This window comes from Eleutherodactylus coqui, chromosome 8 (assembly GCF_035609145.1).
Source record: "Eleutherodactylus coqui strain aEleCoq1 chromosome 8, aEleCoq1.hap1, whole genome shotgun sequence".
In the NCBI taxonomy this organism is placed as follows: domain Eukaryota; kingdom Metazoa; phylum Chordata; class Amphibia; order Anura; family Eleutherodactylidae; genus Eleutherodactylus; species Eleutherodactylus coqui.
The window spans coordinates 22,458,999-22,482,415 of NC_089844.1; the positions used below are offsets into that span (position 1 = coordinate 22,458,999).

Genomic DNA, 23,417 nt, shown 5'->3' on the forward strand with positions numbered 1-23,417 from the left:
CAATACACCTTTTTACTGACCTCACTAATTGGGCTTTAAACCTGCCCTCACATCTTTTTAAGGCTGAATGGGGTCGTACACCTAAGCGATTTTTCCCCCGCATCGCTGTGCAGCATGTCCTATCTTTGGGAGTTACCTTGGAACGTCATATGCATGGTTCACTATGGGGCCGGAAAACACATTGCACAGCTTGTGATGTGCACCCGAAGTGATGTGAACTCCCTCATTGAAAACAATGGGAAACACTTGCTTTCAACTGCGATGGAGGATTGCAACTTTACAGAAGGGATGGAAGCCAATTTTTGCCATGAAATTGTAAGCGCACGAGCACAATATCAGGCCAAATTTCACGTCCTGATATCTCGCTCACCCGTGTGAAATGAGCCTAAGGCCTTATTCGCATGAGCGTTTTTACGTGGTTATTTAGCACTTAAAAACGTCATCCAAAAATCGCGACCATGTGAAGTATTGGATTTCAATGCATTCATTCACATGAGTGATTTTCGGTTGCATGTTAAAAAAAATCGCAGCTTCAAAAAGAGAACATTAGCTCTCTCTTTGGTCCTCGATTTCTTGGCCTATCATTTGACGAAAAATGATAGAAGCTCCCTTAGACTCCTATAGGGGCCGAAAAAGAAGGGAGGGGGAGAGAGTTTACCTGTAAGGGACGTCGGGAAAAGAAGACAGCTGGCTCTATTTAAGCTGTTAGAAGTCATTCCGAGGATTTCTGCTGACCTATGGAATTCCGCACTGTAGCGTATTTTGCCAGCGATACGCGCATGTGAATGAACGAGAAAACACTGATTAAGCTGGGGACTCAATTGCGGCTATTCTTCATGCCCGCGTGAAAGAGGCATAAGGTGGTGGCTTGGCTGACTACTGACAGCCAGACTCCTTCTCCAACTGAGAAACCTCAAAAATCCTGGCAGTTTAACCCATTACAAGCCAAAATCAATAGCAACTGTAGCATGTTAGCATATGATAGGGGAAGTGGGCTCCTTCAGGCATTCGTTGGCACTCTACAGTGCAATTACAAGGTACCAGCCAGAGCAACAATAGACCCACTGGCACAGTCTAATAGGCTGCTGTCATAGGCTTAGTAAAATGCACTGCATAAATAATGCAGTGTGCCATCCTAGCGATTAAGCGTTCGCATCTTCAAGTCTTCTTGAGGACTAAAAAATAGCGTAAAAAAGTTCTACAGAGTTTAATTTAAAGAAAATAAATATCCAGTTTTTAAAAAATGCATTTTTCTCCTCCTTTTTAAATAAATAAAGTAAGTAACATTTTTTTAAAGTAACACATAATAGGTATTCTTGCTTTTTTGGGTTCAAATAAGTTTTTATTACAAGTCTGTCAACAGCTTGGTCACATTTTTAAATCACTTCAAAGGTATCAAAGCAAACAGTACAAACAAAAAAACTTGATAAACTATTGCAAGTAGGTCTGCTTCAAGGACCATTATAAAAGCAGGGAGCTAGCAGGAAAGAGAAAACAGAAAACAGAATTTCGCGGGGAATTGATGTCACGCTACGCGCAATAATCCTAAGGCGCCTGGGTTGCGTTGACGCATTGTTGCGCGCTCTCCCCTGCTCTCCTCTCCGACTTGATCTATGTTACGAGACTGGATAACCCGTCTCGTCCCAGCTTGAATTTCTGATGTGAACTTCTCCTTTGCTGTTGACGTTAATTTTACTTGCTCTAAGACACACAATTGGGGGGGGAAGGGGGGAGGGGAATTGGTCAGGGAGTGGAAGAGTAAGGTAGGAAAAGGGGGAAGCAAAAAGAAGGGAGCATAAGGGGGGAGGGGAGGTGGGAGGGGAGGGGAGGTATGTGGAGTTAAAAGTAGGTATGGCCGTGTATGATCTGCTCCGGGGGTCTTTCAAGCGGTTCCTCTAGTCTATAGAGCCTTGCTCTATCCATTTTCTGAGGTTATCGGTTCCCCTGAACGCCACCCACGGCTGCCATAGCTTGTAGTATGCTTCCCATAATTTGGGCTTGTCTGCCCCCAGTTCGTCGAATCTCATGAGAGTATGAAGTTCTTCCACCCACAAGCCCCTAGTTGGAGCGGTGGCTGAGCGCCATAATCTTGGAATGAGTCTTCTCACTGCTATTATGAAGTGTTTTAATAGGCTTGCTTTCGCTCCTCTCGCAGTGCCTGGGAACAGTGAGAGCAGGGCAAGTTTGGGTGTCATCGTAACGTCCGAGTGGTTAACATGGTTGTACATTGTTGTCACTTCTTTCAAGAGCTCGGCTACTGGCTGACATTCCCACCAGATGTGTATCATGTTGCCTCTGCTCCCGCTGCATCTCCAGCAGCCCGAGGGGGCCTGGGGAAAGATCCTCTGCAGTTGGTCAGGGGTTCTGTACCATCTTGCAACTATCTTATAGTTAAGGTCTTGGATTCTACCTGCCGTGGAGACCTTGTGGGCCAGATTCCAGATTTTTCCCCAGTCCTCATCTGTGAGGTTTTCCCCCAATTCCCGTTCCCAGGACTCTTTGTATTTCAGGACCTCGTCCCCCGTCTCCCGGCTCAGCAGCATTTTGTATAACTTAGAGATCATGTGCCTCTGGTTTAGGCTTGATAAGCAGATTTGTTCAAACTCTGTAAGAGATGCTGTCAGATTCACTTTCGGTGTCAGCGAGCTCACAAAGCCCCTTAACTGCAGGTATTGTAGCCAAGTGCCTAGCTGTGGTGGAGACTGGTCCAGGATCTCTGTCATGGATTTCAGTCCCGACTCTGTCACTACGTCTCTTAGCCTGGGGGTTGGTGTGGCCGGGAGGGACAGGAGACCCATCCTATTTTTGGTGGTTTCAAATGAGGGATTTGCAGTGAGCGGTGTTAGTGGGCCTGGGACTGTGACTAGACCAAGGCGGGGTGCGAAGCCCGCCCATGTGGTAAACAATTGGAGACTGAAGGGGGAAATGTTAGGAATAGATTTTATCCACCTGGTTGGTATCCAGGGGGCTCCGTATAGACCATCCGTCTCCCCTGCGTGCTCTATTTCCACCCATAGCCTTGAACTCCTGCTTTTAATGATATCGAGGGCACAGTTTGCTATGTTGGCTTTATGGTATAGAGAGAAGTCTGGTAGACCCAGGCCTCCCTTTTCTTTTTCCCTCACCTCATCAGTATGGAGTAGCGTAATCGTGGTTTGTGCCCTTTCCATACGAAGTTTATGATCAAGGATCTAATTTTTTTGAAAAATACTCTTGGGAGCCCGATTGGAATGGTTTGACAAATGTAGAGAAATCTGGGCAGCACATCCATTTTTACCGCATTGATTCGTCCATTCCATGAGATGTAGAGGGGGTTCCATTTGCCCAAATCCTTCTCCAGGTTTTCGACAAAGGGGATAAAATTTAATTTATAGGCTGCCGTAAGCTCTGCTGAGATATTTATTCCTAAGTATTTTAAGTGTGAGTTAACCCACCGAAAGGGGAGTACCGACTTCAGATGGGAGACCTCGGCCTGCGGGAGTGATATGTTTAGGGCCTCTGATTTCTGTGCGTTGATTTTGCAGTTATTGATTCTCCCGAATTTTTCAAATTCCTTTAAAATCACAGGCATGCCGATTCAGGGGTTGGACAGGTATAGTAGCAGATTACCGGCGAATAATGCCATTTTATGTTCTGAGGAGCTAATCCTGTAGCCTTTTATTGAGTAATTTCTTCGAATAGCGTTGGCTAGGGTTTCCATGGTGAGGATGTAGAGAAAGGGGGAGAGAGGGCACCCCTGTCTCGTCCCATTGCTTACTCTGAGCGTGTCGGACAACGTCCCGTTCACTCTAATTCTCGCAGTGGGGTCCTGGTAGAGCGCCATGATCCACTGAAGCATCCGTGGGCCCAATCCGATTTTCTCTAGTGTGGCAGAAAGGAAGGTCCAACTCACCCTGTCTAAAGCCTTCTCTGCATCAATCGACAAGAGGCATAAGGGGGTGTTTGTTGATTTGGCCCTAGCTATTAGGGACATTGTTTTAATAGTGTTGTCCCTTGCCTCTCTGCCAGGGACAAAGCCAACCTGCTCCAAGTGGATCAGCTTAGGAATTTGATTTTGTAGTCTATTTGCTATCAATTTAGCAAACATCTTGAGGTCGACGTTTATCAGAGAGATTGGCCTATAACTCCCGCAGGCCGAGGGGTCCTTGCCCGGTTTAAGTATGATTGTGATGTGGGCTTGCAATGCCTGCTTAGGCAACGGGTGGCCTCTATTTACAGTGTTAAATGCGTCTAGAGCTATTGGGACGAGTTCTTTTGCGAATAATTTATAAAATCTGGCTGTGTACCCATCTGGGCCCGGGCTCTTGTTTATTTTCAGGTTTTGAATTATGTCGGTCAGTTCTGAGGGTGTGAAGTCCTGCTCCAGGACCTCGGCCTCTGTTGGTGTCAGGCTCTTAGGTGCATTTTTAGAAAGGTAGGCGTCTATCTCGTTTTTACGTGTCTGAGCTGGGGTGTGTGACTCTAGCGGGATGTTGTAGAGTTTATCATAGTAGGATTTAAATTCCTCCAGTATATCTTTGGTGTTGTGTACTAATTGGCCTCTGGCGGATTGAATTTTAGGGATATATGTTTGGGGGGACCTGGGATGGAGGATTCTGGCTAGGTGTGATCCACATTTGTCCCCATATTCAAAAGACCCTTTTTTGAGTTTGTCTCTGAAGGCCAGGGAGCGTTGATCTAGAATCTCCAAGATCTGCTGGTGGACCGAAGAGATTTCCGCTCTCAATGTTTCGCTTTGCTGTCTTTTGTTAGTGGTCTCTTTGGCCCTCAGGGTAGCTAATAGCCCCGACAAAGTGGCTGCTCTTTCTTTTTTGATCCTGGCTCCCTGGGAGATCAGCACGCCCCTTAGTATGCACTTGAGGGTTTCCCATTTTATTGGAGCAGGGGTCTGGTCAGCTTGGTGGGTCTCCTTAAAGATTTCAATCTCTTTTCTAAGTGTTGATACGCACAGGGGGTCTTTTAGGAGATTATCGTTAAGTCTCCAAGACTGACATCTAGGTGTGGATCCCCATCCCGCCAGGCCCCCATAAACCGGGGAGTGGTCTGACCACAACAAATCCCCATGTGAGCACGAAGGGGAACTATCTAAGAGACTGTGCGAGATCATAAGATAATCGATCCTGCTGTAGGAATTGTGAGCTGCTGAGTGGAACGTGTAATCCCGGGTGTCTGGATGTAGTATTCTCCAGAGATCTATTAAGTGTAGTGTGTCTAGTTTCTTTCTGAGTGTCTTAATTGCTGCCCGGGAGATGGAGGACTTACCCGATGAAGTGTCCACAGAAGGGTCCATTGCCACATTGAAGTCTCCGCCCAGAATTATTTTCGAACCATCCGCAAATTTTGCTAGAGCGTTCAGGATTCTCAGCGCCGCAGGAACTTGGTTCTGGTTGGGAAGATAAATGTTAGCAAAGGTGGTTACTGTACCCAGTGTTTCTACCTTAAGAAAAATATGTCTGCCACCTGGGTCAATAAAGGAATCGACTTGCTGGTATTGGAGTGTCCTATGTAGGGCGATGGAGACCCCTCCCGCCTTTCTCAAGGGGTCGGGGCTATGAAGCCACTTGGGGTAGTACGAGGAGGAGCAAGTTGGCACGCACCCCTCCTTGAAATGGGTCTCTTGTAGCATAGCTACCATCACTCTATTTTTATTGAGGTGGTAAAGGAGCTGTCGTCTCTTCTGTGGGCTGTTTAGACCTTTGGTATTGTGGGTGCAAAACGTTAGGTTCGCCATTTGGGCTTAAATATTGGAGTGGGTGCGTGCCTCCCGACTCCCCTCCGGTGGGTTAGGGGTGGGGAGAGGTGGGGGGGGGGTGACACAAGAGGGAGCGACACATAGGGAGAGACCATAAAAGGGGAAAACATGTAACTTGAGAACAAACAACTGGTAAGGGGCCGCTAGTGGTCCCCTAAGACTAATGGTCCGCCTAGACTAGGCAGAAGACAACAGCTTAAATTAGCTGTCAACCCTATGTGGGAGTGTGGAGGCCAAAGAAGGGTGGGTATTTTAACCCTAGTGTGGTACCAGTTTCAAAGTGCAGGACTGCAATTAACAAGGCTGGGGTTACATGAGGGTTAAAAAGTAACGCCACAATTGCTACTTTGTTTTGTTCGTCTCCCAAAAAAAGCAATAAAAAGCAATCCAAGAGTCACATGAACTTCAAAATGGTACCAATAAATGATACCACTACAGCCCTTCCCTGAAAAACACTTACAGGATGCCGGCAGCTGGATCCCCTACTGAAGCTGTCATGTGTGATAGCTGTGGTAGGGAATTCTTTATTCCCTGCAGGGATGAAGAATTCCTTTGCCGCATCTGTCACAGCTGTGACAGGTGCAGCAGCTTGGAATTATTTTCCTTCGCGGGGATGAAGGAAACATCTGCCGCATGTTCTTTTATCCCCGCGGGGACACAGCAGTGGCGCACAGGTACACTACCGTTCAAAAGTTTGGGGTCACCCAAACAATTTTGTGTTTTCCATGAAAAGTCACACTTATTCACCACCATGCGTTGTGAAATGAATAGAAAATAGAGTCAAGACATTGACAAGGTTAGAAATAATGATTTGTATTTGAAATAACATTGTTTTTACATCAAACTTTGATTTCGTCAAAGAATCCTCCTTTTGCAGCAATTACAGCATTGCACACCTTTGACATTCTAGCTGTTAATTTGTTGAGGTAAGCTTGAGAAATTGCACCCCACGCTTCTAGAAGCATCTCCCACAAGTTGGATTGGTTGGATGGGCACTTCTGGCGTACCATACGGTCAAGCTGCTCCCACAACAGCTCAATGGGGTTCAGATCTGGTGACTGCGCTGGCCACTCCATTACCGATAGAATACCAGCTGCCTGCTTCTGCTGTAAATAGTTCTTGCACAATTTGGAGGTGTGTTTAGGGTCATTGTCCTGTTGTAGGATGAAATTGGTTCCAATCAAGCGCTGTCCACTGGGTATGGCATGGCGTTGCAAAATGGAGTGATAGCCTTCCTTATTCAGAATCCCCTTTACCCTGTACAAATCTCCCACCTTACCAGCACCAAAGCAACCCCAGACCATCACATTACCTCCACCATGCTTAACAGATGGCGTCAGGCATTCTTCCAGCATCTTTTCATTTGTTCTGCGTCTCACAAACGTTCTTCTTTGTGATCCAAACACCTCAAACTTGGATTCATCCGTCCACAACACTTTTTCCCCGTCTTCCTCTGTCCAATGTCTGTGTTCTTTTGCCCATCTTAATCTTTTTCTTTTATTGGCCAGTCTCAGATATGGCTTTTTTTTTGCCACTCTGCCCTGAAGCCCCAAATCCCGCAGCCGCCCCTTCACTGTAGATGTTGACACTGGTGTTTTGCGGGTACAATTTAATGAAGATGCCAGTTGGGTACCTGTGAGGCGTCTGTTTCTCAAACTAGAGACTCTAATGTGCTTATCTTCTTGCTTAGTTGTGCAACGCGGCCTCCCACTTCTTTTTCTACTCTGGTTAGAGCCTGTTTGTGCTGTCCTCTGAAGAGAGTAGTACACACGGTTGTAGGAAATCTTCAATTTCTTAGCAATTTCTCGCATGGAATAGCCTTCATTTCTAAGAACAAGAATAGACTGTCGAGTTTCAGATGAAAGTTCTCTTTTTCTGGCCATTTTGAGCGTTTAATTGACCCCACAAATGTGATGCTCCAGAAACTCAATCTGCTCACAGGAAGGTCAGTTTTGTAGCTTCTGTAACGAGCTAGACAGTTTTCAGATGTGTGAACATGATTGCACAGGGGTTTTCTAATCATCAATTAGCCTTCTGAGCCAATGAGCAAACACATTGTACCATTAGAACACTGGAGTGATAGTTGCTGGAAATGGGCCTCTATACACCTTTGTAGATTTTGCACAAAAAACCAGACATTTGCAGCTAGAATAGTCATTTACCACATTAGCAATGTATAGAGTGCATTTGTTTAAAGTTAGGACTAGTTTAAAGTTATCTTCATTGAAAAGTACAGTGCTTTTCCTTTAAAAATAAGGACATTTCAATGTGACCCCAAACTTTTGAACGGTAGTGTAAGTATTTTTATTTTTACACTAAAATTCTTATTTTTCAGGGAAGGGCTTATATGTAAAGCTTTTCCCTGAAAAACAATTCAGGGGTGTCAGTAGACCATTGCCTTCAATAGAATCGCCGGCACCAGCCGCGGCTCTATAGAAGGCAATGCAGGGACCTGCATTCATGCGTGTTTGTGCATGTACGTGGGTGTGCACTTATGTACGCACACAGTGGTGTGAAGCCACCCTAAAGACATATGTTTTTTCTATAGTGCACATAAAAATGAGGATTTGCACCCCAAAATGGATACCCCTGTTTGTCCTTTGTTCAGAAACATACCCATTGTGGCCCTAATCTTCTGTCTGTATGCACAACGGGGCCCAAACTGAAAGGAGTAGCCGGTGGCTTTCAGAACAGAAATTTTGCTTGAAGGTGTTTTAGGCCCCATTACACACTGGTAGAGTCCTTGAGCGGCCAAAACTATAGAGAAGCCACAGAAATGACTCCAGTTTAAAAACTAGACCTCTTAACGAATTCATCTGGGGTGTACTGCGTATTTTGACCCCACAGTTTGTGAATAAATCTAAGCAGAGCAGAGGGGAAAAAATACCATTTTCCTTTTTTTGCCAATTGTGTCATTTTAAAAGCAGTTTTCTTTGTACAGCACACATAAGAATGAAGACTTTCACCCCAAAATGGATATCCCTGTTTGTCCCGTGTTCAGAAACATACCCATTGTGGCTCCAAACTGCTTACAGGACACATGGCTAGGCCTATAATGGAGGGAACACCCGTTGGATTTCACGGCACAATTGAAAAAAATTCCAGGCCCCATTGCACACTTCTGCAGAAAAGAAATTGAATCCCTAAAAATAATCCCCCCCTCCTTTTTGGAATTCCCTAAATCTTAGATAAAAGTAATAATGTAAACTGTGTGGTATGTCTGAAAACGGGTAATTACAGAGGCCTGGTTGGGATGGGCACATGGGGCAATAAAACCGGGTTTTCTTGCTGCAAACCCAACAAGCTGCTCCTGGAACTGCAGGAAGGCGAGCGTTCCTGGGACTTCTTGTAAATTACGTATTACAGGTAGCGATCTGAATAACGCGGGGCTCACACGGCTGGATGTGGAATCCGCTTGCGGAGGTCCCAGCTGTGAGCCCGGCCATGACCCTGCATACAGCTGTATAATGTACTGCGCATAACTGCGTACTCACACAGGCTGTACACCTTTTTTTGTTTATATTTCCCGCGACGTCGCTTTGCGATGACGCGGGTACCCACAGCCCATATGTAATGTAGTTGCATATGGGCTGCAGGTATATCCACGACCATGGAGCACAACGGGCTCTATGTTGCAGATATCCGCAGTAAAATTGCTGTGTTCCGTTTTAATGCGAGTGGATTACATAATTCCGACCCACTAATGTGAGTGGAATTGTGTAATCCAATGCATTTGATTGATCTGCGTATTACCGCTGATCAAATGCATGCGGAATCCGTAATCTCTCTCCAGTCATGTGAGACTGGCATAAATGGTGGATTGCTACCTTTTTAGCACGCGACCGGGGACTGCTCAACGAGGCCCCCAGTCACTGCTCCAGGCTCTCAGGTACCTTTGGTAGCCAGGAGCAAGGAGATTTTAACCTTTCTGGGCCCTCACCGGCTCCTGCACATGTGACTATCATTTTGCGGCAGGCACATGCGCACAAGTCGAGGAAGGTCCGTAGAAGAGGATTCAGTCAGTGTTTAAATACGGCAGTCTTCGGTAAGAAGTTTTGTTTTCCCTCACCAATCGCATCGGTGAGGGGAGATTGAACTTCAACTTTTTCTTAACTTTTACGTGATCGCCATCATCCATTAAATAACAGCGATCACGTGACTGAGGACCACTCACTGCGACCCTCGGTCACTTCTCCAGGCTCTCGGCTAGCTTTAGTAGTGAGGAGCAAAGAGATTTTAAATTTTCCAGGCCCTCCCCAGCTTCTGCGCCTGTGCCTGCCATTTTGGAGACGGGCGTATGCACTAAAGCTGGGGAAAGGTCCGTGGATAAAGATTCTGTCGGGGAACATCGCAAGAGGCCTTAGGTAAGTAATTTCACCTCCCCTCATGGATTGGAGGTGAAACTTATTTTTACTTTTACATGATCGCCGTTATCCAAAAATAATGGTGATCATGTAACAAGGGACCACGTACCGCAGTCCCCTGTGAAATATCCAAGCTCTCGGCTACGTTTGGTAGCAGGAGAAGGGAGATTTTAAATTATCCTGGCAATCCGCGGCTTATGATCTGTGAGAGTAGATAAAATTTAGACTTTTTATACTTCTTTTTCTGTTTTTTTACACTTTTTTTTACATTACATGATCCCTGTTATCCACTGGATAACGGCGATCATGTGATCAGGAACCGCATACAGAAGTTCCGGGTGACATCTTCCTGCTCTCAGACACTCATACTAGCCAGGAGTAGGGTGATTTTAAATTTCCCGGGCCTCCCAGCCTTCTACGCATGTGCGTATCATTTGTCGTCTGTCACACATGTGCAAAAGGTGACATAAGGTCCTGGAAAGACAATGCGATCCGTAAGGGGAGCTGAAACTTTGACTTTTTGTTTATTTTTATGCAATCGCCGTTATCCACTGGATAACAGTAGAGATGAGCGAGTATACTCGCTAAGGCTAACTACTCAAGCGAGTAGTGCCTTAGCCGAGTATCCTCCCGCTCGTCTGTAAAGATTCAGGGGCCGACGGGGGGCTGGGAGCGGCGGGGGAGAGCGGGGAGATCTCTCTCTCCCTCTCTCCCCCCCCTTCCCCCTGCTCACAGCTGCAACTCACCTGTCACCCACGCCGGCAGCCGAATCTTTACAGACGAGTGGGGAGATACTTGGCTAAGGCACTACTCGCTCGCATGACCGGGGGTCGCTCCCCGTGGCCCCTCATGACAGCTCCAGGTTGTCTGCTATCTCCGGAGCTGTCACATCCACAGCACATGTGGCTTTAATCTCCAGAGAGAGCGTGTTTTTACTGGTCTTGGGGATTAAACCCCACTTAGACAGGACGTAAAAATACTATGGGGTAATTACTAAGGGGTTAATACTCAGTAATAATATAATAGCGCACTGGTAGATTACCATATAATAAGAGTGGGTGGGTCAGGGCAATGATGTCATCACTGAATTAATCTGCCTAGATGAATGTGTTTCATGCTAGTTAACCATTCCTATTCCTCCCAACTCCAGTGACCGTGAAGGCCGAGCATGGTGAAAAGGCGACAGCCGGCAGCCGGTCCTCGCGGGTCCTGATAGAGAATGTCCAGGACTCGTGCTCTGCAGACCTGCTGAACCTCTTGGTGGAGAAGGTCAGCGAGAGGGACGTGGACACGGACTTCTATCTGGAGATTATCCCTGAGCTCAAATCTGCCGTCATCACCTTCACCTGTGACATTGGTAGGATGAAAAAACTGGCTTGATAGAACAAGATGGTAGCACGTGTATAAGAGGGCAGCGGCTCCGCTGAGCCGTTTTCAGTGGGACTGGATCATTAACTCTTTCACAAGAGCATATGCAGTTTCAAGTGCAGCATTTTCACGGACCGAAGCTGGTCATATTTACTGCGTATTTTGGTCCATGCTGCATTTTTTTTGCATGCGTATTTACTGTGTCTTTCACTCACGCTTGAAAAAAAGGCATGTTTGCCAACCCCAATGCAAGTATAAGGATTTATGCTGCCTGTATTATGCACGTATTAAATACGCCCTTGTGAGTGAGCCCTAACTACTGCAACACTGCCACTTTTCTAGTGCAATTACAACAAGAAAAAGAATGGTGTTCACATACTTAATGACGTCTTAGTTTGTGTCAGTAGAAAGGGAAGTGGCTGCTGTGGCTCGTTTATGAATGTTTTCTACCGCTTATGCTCAGAATAGTGAGCGAAATGAAAGGAATGTCACATAAAGACAGCTGCTACCTATATGTCTACTATGATATATGGAGTTTATAGATGTGGATGGGGGGTCCCTGCTGGGGACCCACTCTATGAGCGGGACATACAGTGACTCTATAGGACATCCCCTTGGATGCTCAGTGCATGAGAGTTGAGGCATACTGAAGTACAGTAGGCCCCATTGAAGTCTACAAGAATTCTATTATGGCATCTTACGACTTGAAAGTTGTACGGAATCGTAATATGGCCATGTGCATAAGGACTAACAATGAGCCCTAAACTTTTTACACAGTAACCCAGGCATGTAAGAGTCATCCATATACAGCGGTCCCAAGCCCAGATAAATGGGGAGGGTCAGGGAAAGACATGGCGACCTACCCTGTAAAAACTCCGCCTTGGAAACCCTATGAAAGATCTCTCAAATGATTCAGATATGGTATCCAATGGCAGGTTCCCCTAGGCCAAAGGATTCAATAAATGCTACTAGGGAAGAGCAAGGTCTGAGTACAAGTAGTTGGGGTTTTCATCATGACACAACTGGGGAAAAGCCCTGGGGAAGCCCAGCTGCTGATGCAGCTCATAATGAAAGGAAAGGACTGCACTGTACCAAAGCTCACATACTAGCAACATGGAATATGTGGCATGAGTCTAGGGACATTGGACATTGTGAAACGCGAAATGACAAGACTTAACATTGATATTCATGGGATTAGCTAATTGCACTGGACAGGTAATGGATTTCAGTCCGACGACTTCACATTGCACTATGGCGAACACGAGGAAAACAAGAGGAATGGAGTCGCCTTTATTACAAACAAGCAGACCTCAAAGGCAGTAGAAAGTTTTAGAACAATCAGTGACTGTATCATTGCTATCCGGACACTTGGTAAGCCAGTGAACATCTCAATGTTACAGCATTAAGAAAGGTGCTTCATTGAGAAAATTTGACACCTCCCCCTCAAGTCCCCCAATCATAAACAATTGAGGTAGCAAACCGATTCAAACTGCTTGACACATCAGAAAGCATCCAGAGGAACTATAGCACGATGTACAGTCCACAGTAATGGGAACAGCCAGAAAGCATCTCACCTATAAGAAGCAGAAAAAACGACGCTATTGGTTGTCCGAGCAAACCTTCAGAATAGCTCACGAATCACTTTATACCAGTCAAGAACCCGCTGTGAGAACACAGTATGGGGACACAGATTTGTTTGGGATCGGCAAAGGCGTTCGATAGGGCTGCATCCTCTAACCCTTCTTGTTTAACCTATATGCGGAAGTGATCATGCGGAAAATGGACCTAGATGAATTGGAGATCGGGGTGAAAATAGGTTGAAGAAACATCAACAATCTCAGTTATGCGGACGACACAACTCTGCTTGCAGAAACAGAAGCCGGTCTGAAGCCGCTGATATGTAAGATTAAAAGTGAAAGTGAAAAAATGGGCCTCTACCTGAATTTAGAGAAGACTAACATTATGAGAACTGCAAAAAATGGCCAAATTCAAATCAAAATTGACAATGTGGTCATTGAATGCGTGTGAGACTTCATCTTCCTTGGTTCAAAAATTGACCAGGCTGGAGAATCTATAGCAGACAAAAAAAATTGGATAGCATTAGGGCGAAGTGCAATAATAAATATGGGCAAAATCTGGTAAAGTAGGGATATCAGTATAGCAACTAAACGCAGGATAGTGCAAACCACCATATTCCCCATTGCGAAAAAAGCTGATAGGAGGATTAATGCGTATGAGCTGTGGTGCTGGCGAAAGCTGCTGCGTATGCCCCGGACGGCGAGAGTAACAAACAGAGAAGTCCTGAATCGTATAAGACACGATATATCACTGGACTACAAGATGACTGGACTTAGACTCACAGATTTTGGCCATGTAATGCGAGCAGAGTTGCTAGAAACATCTATAATGCTTGTGTAGATCAGCGGCAAAAGAAGACCCGGCCGCCAAAGAACATGATAGCTGATTCTGTCAGAGCTGATACTGGCATGGATATCACACAACTGAAAGAAGCAGTGCAAAACCAAAAAACATGGAGGGAGCTCGCCTTTAGGGTCGCCGAGGGTCATGAACGATTAAACGGCTAACAATAACAACCTGGCTGTGGACCGCAATTTGGGGTCTGGTAGCTGCGCAGATGGTCTAACCCCAGCTCAGCCGCGGCCTAGTGCTACAGTCCATCCTCTCTATGCATTATGACATTTACTGACTGAACTTGTATATAAGTTTGTGTAGAAGTTCGTAATTGCAGCTAAACACTTTTGGATCTATTTTTATAGACATCCAAGGAGGTTTCATTGGACAATTCTCCGATCACCCCACAGTGACACAGCACAATCTGAGAGCGAAATGCCTGGAAGAAAGCAGAATGATCTGGGCGGAGGGGCTCACCCCTAACACATCCGAGGAAATGATTGCACTTTACTTTGAGAATCCAAAGTATGGAGGTGGATCTATAGAAAGGATGGAGATGATAGCAGATCTGGGTGCAGCACTGATTACGTTTGAGAGTGAGGAAGGTAAGTGGCCCCGGATCCTCTGCTGTGTACTACTGCTATATATAGGCTACCACCTTTATGAGCATCACTATCTCAGTCTATGTGATCATCATCACTATGGACAGATTACAACTGGGTTAACAATTCAAGTTTCTGTTCAATGACTTCAAGCAAAAATGTTGAAAACTAAGTGATCAACTTAATCATACAATGAGGCTGCTTTTACACAACAGAGAAAATTGTGCAATATTCGTGTAACGTGAGACGCGTAAATCTCGCATAGAATATGAGCCACATTACTTTAGAGCCTCATCTACTATCCAACTGTAAACTAGGTTTGGAACCGCGAGTGTAGCAACTGTGCAGGTCCAGAGAGTAGTCAGGGAAAAGCCATACGTCAGATTCAGTATGTCTCAGATTCGCAGTACAAATGGAGGAGGCAGGTATCACTGTCAGGAGGAAAGCCAGGAGGTCGATATCACATGGTCTAAGGTCTGTAGTACAAATGGAGGAGGCGGGTATTGTTGTCAGGAGGAAAGCCAGGAGGTCGGTATCAGTATGTCTCAGCAATAGTATCGAGAGGAGCAATAGTAGCAGGAGCTAGACTAGAGGCAGCAAGCACAATAATCTTGCTCTGGGGCAGAGGCAGGGCCAAGCTTTTATAGTCTGCAGGGACTGGATTTGCAGGATCTGGTAATAATGCAAAAGTCATGCAGGGGAACTGTCCAAAGGGCTGAATGACTCAACAGGGAGAACTACTGAGTGGAGCACAGAAGATCCCGGATTCGATCCCTGACATAGACCTTCTGATACTGACCCCTGGCTTCCCTTCTGACTACGCTACCTGTACTGCAAATTGTAGACTTCCAGTTGCTGACTCCTGGCTTTTCCTGACTACTCTCCAGACCTGTGGCTACTACACCTGAGGCTTCAACACAGTGTCTGAAACTGCTACAATTAACCTAAGAGTGAATTCAGACATAGTAGATGCATTGCTGCTTTTACTTGCAAATTTGTGCAGGCAAAAACCAAAGTGGATTACACTAACAGGCAAGTGGATGATACTTATCCACATGTTGGGGGCATTTTGTCGATGTTAAATCTTTGGTGGGGATCAGGGGAAATTCCATACGTATCCTGTACTAATCCGGAGTTACATCCTGTATTATACTCCAGAGCTGCACTCACTATTCTGCTGGGGAGTCACTATGTACATTACACTTCAATACTTATCCTTACTCCAAAGCTGAACTTACTATTCTGCTGGCTGTTAAATGAAACAGTCAGCAAGTCTGTGGACAAATACCCCATAATAGCTTAACTGAGCCCCTATAATGTACAGGGCAGCTAGTTTATGGAGATGAATTCTATATATAACTGTAGAGTGCTGATCAGAGGTGGAAAATGCTTTTGTGATTGGTCAGTTGTCCATACTGTATAATGTGATTCTGGGCTGTCACTATAACTGCGTGTTTCTTCATGTTTGTTGCAGTTGTAAAGTCTGTACTGCGAAAGTCACATAATATTAATAAAAAGGCAATTTCCGTGTTTCCCTATTATCCATCCATTGGCGAATGTTTATATGGGAAGAAGCCGCCTCTGGTCGAATCCCCACATCCTGTAGAATTTCCTTTAAATATGTACTTGATTGAGTTTTTCTCAAATGATCCAAAGATAAAACAAGATATAGAGAGCCACCTGGGAAATCACCACTGTGAGGTCCAATGGCCAGCTCCAGACTGCCAGGAACCAGTCGTCAGGCTGTCTGTCCCCCGTGAGCTATTGGCACAATATAGAAAAATGGCAAAGATAGCCCCAACCTGGAACAAGAAAGTCCATGATGAGTTCTCACGTCTTATGTCCAAATATGAAGTCCGAGATTGTGACGTGAAGAACGCTGTCTGGGAAGTTCTTAAAGAAAAGCTCTCCAGCACAACATACAACCGCATATTCTTCAAAGCAGACATGGTGGCTGAGAAGGTTTTTCTTGTGGGCCTCCTTGAGGATCTCATTAAGACAGAGTCAAGTTTCAAAGAACTGGTTGACAAAAAAACTAATAAGCTGATGCAGGTGGAAGATGCCGTGCCCATCGAGCCTGACATTTATAAGTTCCTGTACACATCTCATCTGGAAAGAAGCCTCCAGAAAGATTCCTCAAACCTGAAGATGGACTATGATTCAACAACGAGAAACGTCATATTGTGTGGAACAAAAGCCGAAGTGCAAAATGCCAAATGTAAAATTCTCAGTGCTAAGCAAGATATGAAGTCCAGAGCCGTCAACCAGGATCCTTGGATCATCCAGTTTCTGTTGGCAGCAGACAAACAAAAACTCTCATCCATCATCTTCACAAGAAACAATATAAATGCTATGATGGAAGTGAGAAAAAGTGATGTTCTGTTGATGGCTTCTTCCGAGAAAGACATAGCAGAAGCTGAGAAACAGATGAAGAACGATTTGGTCTGTAGACGGATTAGTCTTAAAGACCAGAGGGTTATACAGACACCTGAATGGGACAACCTTAAAAAAACTGTTACCACACAGCTGAATGTCGAGACGATGACTGTGGCAATCGAGGCACTTCTTGCTGAAGCAGCAAGCGAGGTGGTGATTTCTGGTCTATTCTCATCTGTACAAACTGCCCACCAACAGATCGATCAATTCCTGAAGGAGAACACAGAGGTGCAGGTGGACATTGTGGTGAAATCAAGGGCCATCATGAAGGTTATTGAGAATAAGAAGATATTAGATGCAATTAAGGACAACGTGAACGTCTCAAAGAAGAATATCATCATCTCTCTATCTGGACCTGAGCAGCGTGTCCAGAATGAGGAGAAACATCTACGTTCTTTCCTCTCCGAGCTTCATTATGAAACTCTTTACATCGATAAACCAGGAGCCAAAAAGTTCTGTATAGAGAATGAAGAGCAGCACACTAACAACATGTGGCTGAAGTACAGCTGTGTGATATGCTTGCAGAAGGACGGTGACGGAGAAGCAGCAGCACTTGAAATGAATCTGAAAGAACCCTACTGCCACGTAATGTTACCAAACGGGGTCAAAATTGCTGTATACAAAGATAACCCGTACCATCACAAGGTCGATGTGGCTGTTATTGCAGCCAGTGATGATCTAAAGCCTATTGGCCAATTAGTAGAGTCCTTACTGAATGATGCAGTTCGGGCCGAGTGTGAATCTGTTATCCAAGAAGAAAAGAAACTGGAAGCTGGCGATTCGATCATCACTAATGCAGGCAATTTGCCTTGTAAGCAGCTGATCCATGCAGTGAGCCCAAAATGGGATAAGAAATCAAGCTCCAAAAGTGAACGTCAGTTACGTAAAGCGATAAAGAGCGGCCTGGATCAGGCTGCCGAGAAAGGTCACAGTTCTATTGCAATTTCAGCCTCCAGCTTTGTTGCCTGTGAATACCCGGTGGACATTTGCACAGAATGCATTGTTACCTCCATCAAACAGCACATGGAAAATCAGCAAGGCACCAGCTCCATCAGATACATTCACCTCGTAGACAGCGAGGATGACATTGTTAAGGCGTTCACCCATTTCTTGAGTGAAGAATATGAAGAGAAAAACATCAAGTTTTCCTCAAAACAAGAGAAGAAAAAAATTAAGTCTCAAAAAGACCAGAAGAAAGTTGATGCTGCAAACAAGTTTGATCGTCAAATGGTGACAACCAAGGAAGGGATAAAAATCAAGATGATACAAGGAAATATCCAAGATTCAACTGTGAGTATAATGCTGGTAAATACTGAAACAAAATGACATTTTTCCTTTTTTTTTACAGAACTATTGTGCTTTCTTTATCCCAAATCATCATTTTTCACTAAAATCATACCTTAGTGTGCCCACAATTCCAGATAACTTTTTAGAATAAGCTGTCCTGTGTGTACATGAGGACTAACACTATAGTTAGCCACTATATGACTAGTATCCTACATTTATTGACGGTTTTCTCTGCTACAAACTCCATCTCTAATTTGCAATCTTCCCTGAACTGGTGGGTGTAGACTGCTGCTATGATATATTCATATACAGTACTGCACACACGAGAGCAGGATCTCTTCTCTATCTGAGATGTGAGTGTAGACTGCTGCTATAAGGTCTTCATACACTGCACACATACAGAAGAAGAGATCCTGCTCCCCGATCTCTGAGCTGGTGGTTGTAGACTGCTGCTATGATGTATTCATAAATTACACACAAAGGAGGGCAGGATCTTTTATCTTTCTCGGAGCTGGTGGGTGTAGACTGCTGCTATGATGTCTCCATATACTACACACATTGCAGAGCGGGATCTCTTCTTTATCTCTGAGCTGGTGGGTGTACATTAGCACCTGATGTCTCCATACACTACACTCATAGGAAAACAGTATCTCTTCTACATCTCTCTAACATGGTGGGTGTACACTACTGCTATGTCTCCCATACACTGCACATAGAGAAAACAGAAGCTTATTCTCCCTAACTGCAGTATACACAAATAAATAACAACATCATAGAGGACACAATACAGCAGTATTGAGAAGTTTAGATTTGACTGCGATAGCTGTAAATCAATATTAGCTCTAGCAGCACATTTGTGTGATTCTCCCTGCTTCTGTCTCCCTCCTTGCTCTGCATAGACTTCTATAGCCAGTATTAGACAACACCCCAATCCCCCACTTCCTCTGTTTCAGCCCAATCTGTAATCTCTGTTACTAGACAGAGACTTCAGGATCCTTCACCAACTGGAATCTTTTACTTCTCTTAGACCAATATGATTGTGAACAGTGTGGGTAAAGATCTCGACCTGCAGTCTGGAGCCGTGTCCAGTGCAATCTTCAGGTCAGCCGGGACTAAACTACAGGATCTTCTCAATAAAGTGAAGCCGCAAACTCCAGTGACCGATGGCTGCGTGTTCATCACGGACAGCTGTAACCTGCCCTGTGACCTCGTCATTCATTGTGTGGTCCCCCAGTGGGATGAGGGAAAAGGATCGTCTGAGCAGGTAAGAAGGTAACCCACACAGGTGAATGTAACGTCAGTGAGGCAAATAGCAGGAACCGACCTGACTGCCAGTGAATACTAGTCCGACAGACTGCTCCCACAAGGGTTCTCATATCTATAACCTATAGTCTATAAAAAGTTACATCTTTTACACATACTTTGTTGTCTTTCTACTCTGGATGCCTAAGAGCAGATTCTGCTAATATTTAATGGATTCAGTACTTTAAAAACATCTCAGAATTGATTTTATATAATGACACTTTCTGTTGATCTCACTACTACAGTGCAGGAAATATTGTGCTTGTTCTGGGCTTGCCATGGTAACACCGAGAGCCTCTTTGACTTCCTGTCATGTGACTTCCACTGTTATGAATGTTTTCCTTTAAAGGTCTATTGCCATCATAGCCATTTATAATGTCTGGGACTTGCACTGTTCTCTAGAAGAAGGTTTCAACCCGTCTAGTGCAGAGGCAAGTACATTCAGGAGAAGAATGAAAGGAGTGCTGGCCGCACATGTGTGCATTAAATCAACAAATGCATGTAAATCAAAGTGCCTTTTTGGTCTCAAGACAAAATTTGTTCCAGAACTGGAAAAAGGGAGTAATATTACCTCCCACTTTCCTTTCTTGCCGTTTTGTCACAGATCTGAAGGTTCCAAGGACCCTTCTTTGGTCTTCCAAGATGGCCACAGCACTTAACACACTGCGTGCTGCCCAGATTTGCCTGATTGGTCAGTACCACTCACATGAACAGTGCTGGCCAATCCAAAAGCAGGATGAAGTGTCTGAATACTGATGCACACTGTGTACCAAATAGTGAGAGATGCCCTGTGGCCATTTTGGAAGACTGAAGAAGAGCCCAGGAACTGTTGGATCCAATGCAGAACTGAAAGCAAGAAGAGGAGAAATTATTATTAGCCCCCTACTCCAATCTACAGACAAATTTTGCCCCTAGGACCAAAGGGTTAGTGGAGAGCCAGGGCATTTCGCCATTAATTCTTTGCCTGGATGCAGCAGACGGAGGCAGGGATTCTGGAGAGTTATACTGAACCTGAACCTACCAGACACTTGTGGCAGGTATTCTTGTATCTTGTCACCACCAAGCTGATGGGTGGAGATGAGCTGAGGTGAAGGGAACGCCCAGAGATTCTTATTGGCAGACACATACACCACCTCACTACTGTGCCCAGAGCTCTGTGCTAGCTGCTGACTGGCTGCTTTTATATACACCTTCAGCCACCTTCAGGGAGCAGCAGTTTGGTGGAGATGTGCAAAGGCTTCACAGAGGGAGGGAGCTCCCTCTGTGGCGCTGGGTTGTCATGGCAACAGGACGCTAGATACAGGCATCCTGCTTTGTCAGCAACTAAATCAATAGTGTACAAACAAAAATATATTTTTTTATTTTATTTTTTTAAAAACCCTCTTTTGCTCTTCTTTCCTCTATTTTCATGAAGCACATTAAACATTTCAGCTAAACCCCACATATGTGATATCACCGCTGGTCTCCTTGAAGGCGGGATTTCTGCAGCGGTTCTCGTGGCAGTATGATGCTGCAGCAGATTTATGCTGCGGAAAAAAAATCGTGGCATGCTGTATTTTAGCGCGATTTTCTGCTGCGTGAGGTCTCCATTAATATAGCATTAAAGGAGACCTCCCGGACACCCCAGAAAAATGTGCATTTTTCTGCAATTGCTAACAGGGACTTTTTGGTTATGTCCGTGCAATTCCCACGGCGTTAAACACACGTTATTCCGCGGTCGCCGGGAGGTCTCTCTTAATACTGTATTAATGGAGACCTCATGCTGCGGAATAACGCGATAGAATAGCACATGCCGCGATTTCTTTCTTGCGTTGCTCCCTGAAGGTCCCTAAAGGTGTGTATAAAAGCAGCCAATCAGTAGCTAGCACAGAGCTCTGGACACATCAGTAAGGGGGTGTATGTGGCTGTTAGTAAGAGGCTCTAGGCTTTCCCTTCACCTCAGCCCATCTTCACCCAGCCTGGTGGTGACAAGATACAAGAATACCCTTGCGGCGTATACCATGTTTTTGATGGGAATACCCCTTCAGGTGCTACTGAACTTCGTCAGCTGCTCTTCTGTATGTAATTATCACCACATGTTTTATAACAGATTTTAAGGAAGATTGTAAATGATTGCCTGCAAGCTGCAGAGGAGAATCACATGCCATCAATATCATTCCCAGCTATGGGAACCGGAATTCTAAGATTTCCCAAAAACACTGTTGCTGCTATAATGTATGAAGAGTGCCTCAACTTCAGCAGCAAAGGAAACCACAAGCACCTTAAAATAGTGACTTTCATGCTGCACCCGAGTGACACGGAAACGATTAAGGTGAGATATGAAGTAATTCTGATGTTCACCACTGCATTATATAGAACCACAATCTCAGAAACCCCCTTTAAGGAATTCGGAGGTGATAGAAGTGGGTCCTCTGTGACATTGCTACAAAACGCATGTATGTGAAGCCCATGGTTTCCAATAGGTTCTTTTATGTGAGAGATGTTTTGTAGCCTGAAAGAACCCATAGGAAACCATGGACTTCACATACATGCATTTTGTAGCAATTTTTGTTTCTGCAGCTGGGGCTTGTTTTCATGGCACGGCTTAAATTTCAAGCCCCAACCCCTGAAAATCCTTGCATGTGGTGCTACAAAAGCACAGTATCTCTGCGAGAAACCACAGCGAGATCGCATAGTCCAGCGATGCAATATTGCTGCGATTTTCTTGCGGTGATGCCATGTCACCCGTGTGAATGAGGCCTTATGGTGGAGAAACATCACTGTTAAAAGGCCTCTTTCACACATGCTACAAAATCGTGCTACAAAACATTGCTCATGTGAAAGAACCCATTGGAAACCATGAGCTTCCCATACATGTGTTTGGTAGCAATTATTTTGTAGTGAGATCATGTAGCCCATGTGGATGCGGCCTTAGGGTACTTTCACACGACAGTTTTTATGTTCAATTTTTTTGTTAGCCAAAACCAGAAGTAGAAAGAAAGTATAATGGAAAGATTTGCATGTTTTCCCTATTTTAGACCCATTCCTGGTTTGGGCTTACAAATAAATGAACATAAAAACTGTCGTGTGAAAGTGCCCTTAGGGTTCTTTCACACAGGCTACAAAATTGCCAGCTTTGAGATATCGCTGTGGTTTCTCACGGTGATACCACGACTTTGTAGCACCAAATGCGAGGATTTTTGGGGAGGAGGGGCTTGAAATATAAGCCCTTCCTCGAAAATAAGCTGTAGCTAAAAAAAAAAAGTATACATCACCTAGAAGCGCTGGCCAGGGATCTGCCGCAGCTTCTTCTCGGTCCCGACACTGGTCGTCTTCTTTTCTTCTGGCTGGGGACTGAAAACTCCCCACCTCCTCGAAGCACTGGCTGCGATTGGCTGACGCTTAGCCAATCAGACCCAGCACTCTATGAATGGCTGTGATTGGTTCATGGAGCGCTGGCTGTGATTAGCTAAGCATCAGCCAATCAGAGGCAGTGCTTCCAGGAGGCGGGGATTTTTCAATCCCCGGCCAAAAGAGAAGAAGACGACCAGTGCCGAGGACCAGGAAGAAGAATCGGCCGGGCTGACAGAACTTCTTAGGTGATGTATGTGTATTTTTAAATTTTTTTTCCTTCAGCTAGGGCTTAGATTATGGCTTTGACAGTAGAATTTCCTACTATCAAAGTTGCATCGCACCGCACGAAACCGTGTTTTCGTGCGAAGCAATGCAACAGGGAGGAAGCCTCCATAGGGAAACATAGTAACATAGTAACATAGTATGTAAGGCCGAATGAAGACATTGTCCATCTAGTCCAGCCTGTCTATCCTACTGTGTTGATCCAGAGGAAGGCAAAAAACCCCAAGGCCAGAAGCCAATTAGCCCTTTTGGGGGAAAAATTCCTTCCCGACTCCCTAA

At 45.0% G+C, this 23,417-nt stretch overlaps 1 protein-coding gene and 1 pseudogene across 1 annotated transcript in view; one reads left to right on the top strand and one right to left on the bottom strand.

The window, feature by feature from the left end:
- Positions 1-23,417, bottom strand: part of LOC136576196 (protein mono-ADP-ribosyltransferase PARP14-like) — a 913,674-nt gene that overhangs the window by 723,918 nt on the left and 166,339 nt on the right. The gene's annotated exons all lie outside the window — the stretch shown is intronic.
- The window catches only part of LOC136577387 (protein mono-ADP-ribosyltransferase PARP14-like), a 59,289-nt pseudogene continuing 45,234 nt past the window's right edge, over positions 9,363-23,417 (top strand).